Below are 7,336 nucleotides of genomic sequence, written 5' to 3'. Positions count from 1 at the left end.
TCCTCGACGACTTCCGAGCTCACCAGGCTGCAGATGGGGAGTGCGCGCAGCTCAAGTTGTACTGTGAGCAAGGGTGGCCTAGGAAAGAGAATCTGCCTCTCAGCATGGCTCAGTTCTGGGCTCATCGGGCCGAGTTCAGTATTGGTGACGGCCTTCTCCTCTGCGGTGGACGCCTGCTGGTGCCCGCTTCTCTGCGGAAGCACGTCCTCTCCCTCATCCATGACGGACACCTCGGAGTGAACCGTTGCCGCGCCATCGCCAGGGGAGCTGTCTGGTGGCCGACCATGGGGAGTCAGATCAAGACAATGGTGGAGAACTGTCCCAACTGTGCTACCACGCGGGTCCAGCGAGCAGAGCCACTGCTGCCTACCGTGACGCCTAGCCGTCCCTGGGAGCGAGTCGGGGTGGACATATTTCATCACGAAGAAGCCGACTACCTTCTCCTCGTAGATTACTACTCGAGGTACCCTGAAGTGCTGTCCCTTCGCTCGACGACGTCTACAGCGGTGATCTCCATCATCAAAAGTGTCTTCGCAAGGCATGGGATCCCAGAGACCCTCGTCAGCGATAATGGGCCTCAATTTTCGTCGGCAGAATTCCGCGTCTTCGCCCAGAGCTACGGATTCTCCCACGTCACCAGCAGTCCCAGGTACCCGCAGTCTAATGGGGAAGTCGAGCGTATGGTGCGGACGGTTAAGGAACTCTTCAAGAAGTCTCCGGACTGGCCTTTGGCCCTCTTGGCATACCGCAACGCACCTGGCGTGACCGGGTACAGCCCTGCTCAGCTGCTCATGGGGCGCAGCCTCAGGACTCGCCTTCCGGTCCCCATGGCCGCGTTGCTTCCAGAACCACCTAACGCTGCCGACTTCCACCGGCGTGACACTACCCAACGACGTCGCCAGCGTCAAGATTTTGACCGTCGACATGCTGCACAAGATTTGCGGCCCCTGGAGGAGGGAGAGAGAGTGTGGATTCGCGACACAGATTGTGCTGGCACTGTTCTTAGCCCAGCGCAGCGTCCACGCTCCTACGTGGTCCAGACGGATGCAGGTGCTCTCGTCCGCAACCGGAGACATCTGGTTCCGCAGCAGTCTCCGTCATCAGGTGGTCTAGACCTCGGCAGCTCCAGTCCACGGACACGAGGATCTGAAAGCCTGCCACAGACTCCAACTCGCCCAGAGCCTGTGTGCAGCAGTCCAACTCCCAGGGCACTTACTCCTCTACCAGTTGCATCGCCACCGGTTGCCCCGGCTACTCCCTCAAGACCGCCTGGGTCAGTTGTACGCACTCGGTCTGGACGTTGTGTTAGGCCGCCGGTGCGGCTGAACTTGTAGAACGTGCCATGAGACATTTGTCATTACGTTGTATACCTGAGAGCAAGGGGTTGCTTTCTGTTACTTTCCCAAAAGGGGGGATGTAGAGGGCGCGAGTGCTAAGCCGATTATGAGGCGCCCTCTATAGGATGTAGCATATAAAGGCTGTGCTGTGAATAAACGGGGGCACTTCTGCTGGGGACTCGGAGCGTGTGTCTTTACTCCGCGGCCCTCGGGCTTCAGCCTGCCTCCTCGGCCGCCTCGGCTCGAACCCTCCCACCACATGCACTACGAATCTTTGGCGAACCAGTCCCGCTACTTTTGCGTTCCTGTTATCTATTTTACATTCAAGGTTTGCGCAACGTGACTGCTGCTTCGCTTAGCTGTAGTTATTGCAGTAGTTGGCGCATTGTTTCTCTCGTAGAGCACAAAATGATAAATAAGAAACCGAAATATCTGCTTACTACAACAAAAACACATTTGCACACCATGCACATGTATGACTAGTGCTGCGTGGCCTGACCATCATTGATTACTCCCCGCTGTCTATGAACATGTCGCTTATGGCTGCTGTGTAAACTAATGAAATAAAACAAATTTTTCTGTGTAAATTAGTGTTATCTAAGCTACTGCATTATGAATATAATTAATTTTCATGTTATTCCATAATTTACGTATCCTGCACTTTAAGTGGCCAGAACTGCCACTGTGTTCGCCGTGCCACTGTGTTCGCCTCAGAACTGCCAATTTCCTTCAGACACTGATAAGAGATACAATTGCTTTGATAATTACGCACTTTCAGATAAGCGCCTACTAATTTGCACTAGTTACACGGGTAGCATGTCCACGTCGCAATGAAGGCGTACCGCTATGCCACCCCATAGTTATTTTGCACGCTGGCGCGTACATATTGTGCTTACATATTGTGCTTACAGCGATTTTCGCTGATGTACCATACGCGGTAGTTCCACGTTGTGCGCCGCATGTATCCGATATAAAAGCTTTGATCAATGAAAGCTTGAGTACCGCGGCGACATTTGCATCATAAACTGCATTACCACGCCGGCTATCACATGAAACTGCTTGTTGCAGCACGCATACGCTGAACGTTATCACGATGGCAGTAACAACCTCAACGCAAACTTCCTGAAGTTTGCTGTAGCGCTATACTGCAAACGTAGTACCAGCAACAGGATCGCGTTCTCTTCACAGAAACAACAAACTGACCCTCGCTTAAAAAAAAAGGAAAACTTTCTCGAGCGAGATGTTGAGAACACAACTATTGCCGTTGCTGCAGCTTATGATAATATTCGCAATCCATGTAGCTCTTCGGCGCCGCAAAACTGCAAAACGCAGCATAATTGCACGGCCATGTGGAGTTTCGCAGATGGTGGCTCCACCGTACGCACCCGATAGCAGTACGAAAGCTACGGATCAGCTACTGCTCCGACGCTCCGACCTCCGTGTGAGGTTTCCGGCGCTCGCCGCTAGGTGTCGCATGAATTGCTGGAGTCGCGAATAGTATGTAGATAATGTCTGTATCTGAGCCTTCTTTATTCCGGACTCTGGTGGCAGCCTTGTTCAAGAAATGTTGCAAGAAGACCTGAACATATAACTGTTGTATACTAAAGAGATCGCAACGAGAAAAGATAATTATGTGATTTGCTCTGCCCCCCCCCCCCTCCCCCAGAAGTGTATTTCACATGCCAGCGTTTCAACAACCAAGCCATTGTTCGGCGGTGCGCTTTCGCCATGTAAACAAATCAGACGAATGTAAACATGATGCGGTCTTCAGCTTGCTTCTGTCGTGTGATGCCTGTTGCATGGGCGAAACTGTCTGTTCTATTAATGACAGCAGGAGTACGCGGACCGTGTGTTTGCATGTACTGTAACGGGCCACCTGGTGGCACATTGCCGTACGTGTGGTTACAACGCGGTATTTGAACAGATACCTGTCCACAGCAAAATAACTGACACGGAAACACGTGTCCTCCTTCAGGCCGTATCGATATGCAAGAAAGGCAGCTCTTGCTTCAGCATGCCGTGAATCACCCTGTTAAAAAAAATCGTTCTGCTGCCGATAGAAATATCATTTAGGTTCGCAACCTCATTTTTTCTGTTTCTATTTTTCTAATCGTTTGCATTTCTTTATATTGCTATGCGTGTGTTGCTTTCGTTCAGTCAATATGTGTTAGTGATGGTCTCGTTTCTTCAACTTTTTTTTTGTAGTGCAATGTTATACTCGCCGAACCTGTCGATATGCACCAACTATATCTACCAACTTTTTGATCTAACTTTTAGAAGACCTTCAGCCACGCCATGAGAGACAGCCTTTGAACATACTAAACCAGCACAGATTTACTGGTGTTAGACAGGAGAGACAACCCATTGCATTAAAGCCCTGGAAGCTTAAGTAAACCTAAATAGAATTATTTGCCGCGTTGTAGGCCTGACATGGGGAGGGTCAGTTTTATCGCTAGGAAAGGTACATGATGTACTTATAAAGCAAAATGTAGCATAATTTTCAACATTTCTACATGGCCTCTCCCGTTCATCTGAAGAGCGGCTTCCACGATTAATAGCTAGGACCCTTAGACCATGCCTAGATATTACTCGAGCAACCTCGAATTTCTCAGTGAATAAACGGGTGCGTCACCCTACATTTCCTATTAGGAGGATGGTTGAAACCAGTCGTTACTTTTTTCGAGTTTCCCTGCAGCACTAGCTATTGCTCTCATTGAAAGAAAGAGGGCTTGCATCAGTACGGTGATACAGGTGCACAGAAATCTATCGCGAAAATCCAGTTTTAGATCTCAGATATTTCTTATTCTGCATGGACACATGTTAACGCAAAAGTTCAACTTTCAGTGGAAGGAATCATGTGCAAACGAGATAAGCTGATGCTAACAGCGCAACAACTGGCGTTATACCAGATACATTTAGATACCCTGGTGGCATTCAAGTGTACACACAGATTATTTTGATGCGAAGCGTTCCTTGCCTCATTTTTGGCACTTTGTCGTAAATGAGTAGGTAGCTTACTGTCTCGCGTCGATAAAAAGAAAATAATCTGTGACCTATAGTGGAATCGAACCTCTGCCATGGAGTACAACATCCCGGTGCTCTAACCACTTGGCCAGGAGTGCTTTCTCCCTTTATTGGTTGCAAGAATAAATGCATATGTGTACACTCAAGCGGAAATTCCAAAGGAATTACAACATACTTCTCATTCCAGCCCACATGAACTCAACTTGTTGAAATTAGAGAGATTTCATATGCAGTACAATTTCCACGCGCGGCACCCACTCCGGAACACAAGTGTGTGTTTTATGCACTTGTGCCTGCCTGACGTACATCTTAAAGTAGGCCACCATGGTACGCATGCTCCTGTTCTTCCAAAGGCAGCCAACTCTCTCAAACACTCGGCGCATGCGCCACGTGCCACTTTCTCGCCTTCTTTGCTCGTGACAGCTCGGTCTTTGAGGCGCCAGGTTAGACTGCACATCTTCTAGACCAGCCCACTTTCCCTAGCACTTTCTTTATAGCAGTTTTCGCCGCCTAGAAACAATGTGACATTGTACCAATGTCACACCCAGCCAAGTTAATCATGTTTTAATATTCCTCCACTCGAGTACCAATGCCATCGCCATTTCAACGTACACTACATGACATAGCCATAGGTACGTGCGATTGTAGAACACGTAGTTGTTGATGATGTCAAAACCCACGTTTCCCTCGCTTACGCGCGTCAACTACCAATGAAAAAACCAACAATTGTCGTGTCCTAAGCTCGCGTTGAACAGCCGGCATAGATACTATGCCGTTGCAGCCATATACAATTGTCGTGGACGTGGGTGTCAGGCTGTTGTCGTCACACAGACGTACGCTCGCAACTCACATACACAGGTACTCAATCTGCACAAACACGTTGGTTCACCTGGGTTTGCGGTACCCAAACAATGCTGGATGGCCAGGTACCTGTAAAGTGCTTCGCGTAACATATATTCCCACTGTGCTCGGCATCTGCGCATTTTTTTCCGTCAAACCAATTCTTCTACGACCGCCTTTGCCATTACAGAATAGAACGTTATACAGATATGCATGCATTCTCACACATGACAAGCTGCAGCATAAATTTATATACGTAAATTAAATCCAAGAAGGAAAGAATGGGTCATCTCATGTCCTTCGCAGGCAGTTTTACCGTCGCTTCCTAGAGACAACGAGACGTGACTTTATTTCCCGAAACTCTGAAGGAACTCACGAAAGCACGAGAAGATAATCGCACAATAAAGTTCAAAGGCATGCCTGGCCCACGACCAACTCAAATACTGACCTGCTCAGCTGGTGGCTCTCTATGGAGCCGCCTGCGCCGGTTCTCGTTCCAGACTTCGCCGCTCGAGTTACCCCACCCGAGGATCGACGGGCAATGGTTACAGCACACGCGGGCGCGCTGTACAAGTGCTTCAATCACGCAACGTGTTCAAATTTAGGGATATTTTGATTTATTGCAATGTTTGTGATAGTGAGAATGTTTATCTGCATTTCAGCCAACATTTCAAAGCGTTTATTTATAACAGAAACAACTACACAAAAACTGGTGCACTATTCGGTTCTTCAGCAAATAACTGATTTTGCGCACGTTTCTTTCTTTGTTTTGTTCACCGTGCAAAAGAGAAATGTGCTTATTTGTCGTCCGCGAGCTTAGCGAACCTTATTATGCGCTCTTCTGTAGAGCCCTCCTGCGTAAATACTATTTCCAGCGGTCGCTTGGAGGGCAGTTGAATTTATTTTCTTAACCCCGCAATAACGCATAAGCTTTAGCATCTATACCTCATGCACGTATACACAGGCAAACTCCTGTCTCGGAGAGGGCAGCCCACCTTTCCATCTCATAATGATCCCCACAGTCGCAGCTACGATGGTAGAGCAGGGGACTTATAGATATATATAGCTTTCCACTTACCACTGAAATATCGCTATATCTTCTGCGGCTCTTAGTATAAAGCTGGCGCTGAATGTCTTCATGTTGCTAGATTTGTCCGGGACTCTTTAACAAATATTTTGGGTCCCGGAGTGTTCTGAGGTGCATTGTACTTTTCAAGAAAGTCTACAATCTGCGATAGAATTCCAAGGGCCAGTGTGCAAGTCTCGTCACCATCAAATTCGCAATCTTTAAACTCTTACTGAAGATTAGTGGTGCATCTGCTTGCACCAATTCATGACTTTCCGTTCTGCGACAGGCTTTGCGACGCGCGTAATGTATACGACCGAGGACCATTTATTTACTGTATAAAATTCGACTGTATAACGTACACGCACCTCGTTCCATTTCCTTTTTGCTGATTACATGCTACTCGCTTTTGGTACGGCAGGCGCCGCACGTGCACCTAGGCTACAATGCCGTACATCTTGAATTGAAAGCCGTACATCTTGCATTCAGTCTTTACGTCATATTTTGGCCTAAAATCATCTCAAGTGAAATAAAGGCTATATCCTTGCAATCTGAACTTGATTGTAGGGATTTCTGGCTGTTAAACGAGACGAATAAATAATGAAGACGTACGCGATAAGCCACCAACGGTAATACAGTTTTTTTTTTCTGCGGCGCAACTTATTTGCAGGAATGTTTGTTGCAAAATATTTCGTGCGGACCTTGCCTCTCATGCTCGCAATCCAAATTTGATAACGGTGGCTAAGGTATTCTGGAAATACCACTAAGTGATAGTAAATGTACGGGTACATCTCTCTAGTCATAGAACACCTACGTATAACAATTTTAGGCATGTAGCTGCATTTTCGGCACGCCAAATAACACTTGGTCAGTCTCACTTTTTCTAGAAACTGCATGCCATGATCCATTATTTTCACCCAGGTGCGTAAAGCAGGAACTCAATGTAAGGCGTATGCCAGACGTTTTACCTGGCTGTGATTTATACAAAGTCACGTAGTAGTGCGGCATTATTGTTTATTTTGCTCAATCAACGTACTTTTGCTCCTTTTCTTAGTCAAAGTGCATACCC

General features: G+C 47.6%; 1 pseudogene; it reads left to right on the top strand.

The window, feature by feature from the left end:
• The first annotated feature begins 680 nt into the window (after positions 1 to 680).
• LOC125940078 (uncharacterized) lies at positions 681 to 1,506 on the top strand (annotated as a pseudogene).
• The last annotated feature ends 5,830 nt before the right edge of the window (positions 1,507 to 7,336 follow it).

The sequence above is a fragment of the Dermacentor silvarum genome, chromosome 9, assembly GCF_013339745.2.
Source record: "Dermacentor silvarum isolate Dsil-2018 chromosome 9, BIME_Dsil_1.4, whole genome shotgun sequence".
Classification (NCBI taxonomy): domain Eukaryota; kingdom Metazoa; phylum Arthropoda; class Arachnida; order Ixodida; family Ixodidae; genus Dermacentor; species Dermacentor silvarum.
Note: the sequence above shows the minus strand (reverse complement) of the source record. Positions and strands in the feature narration are given on the sequence as shown.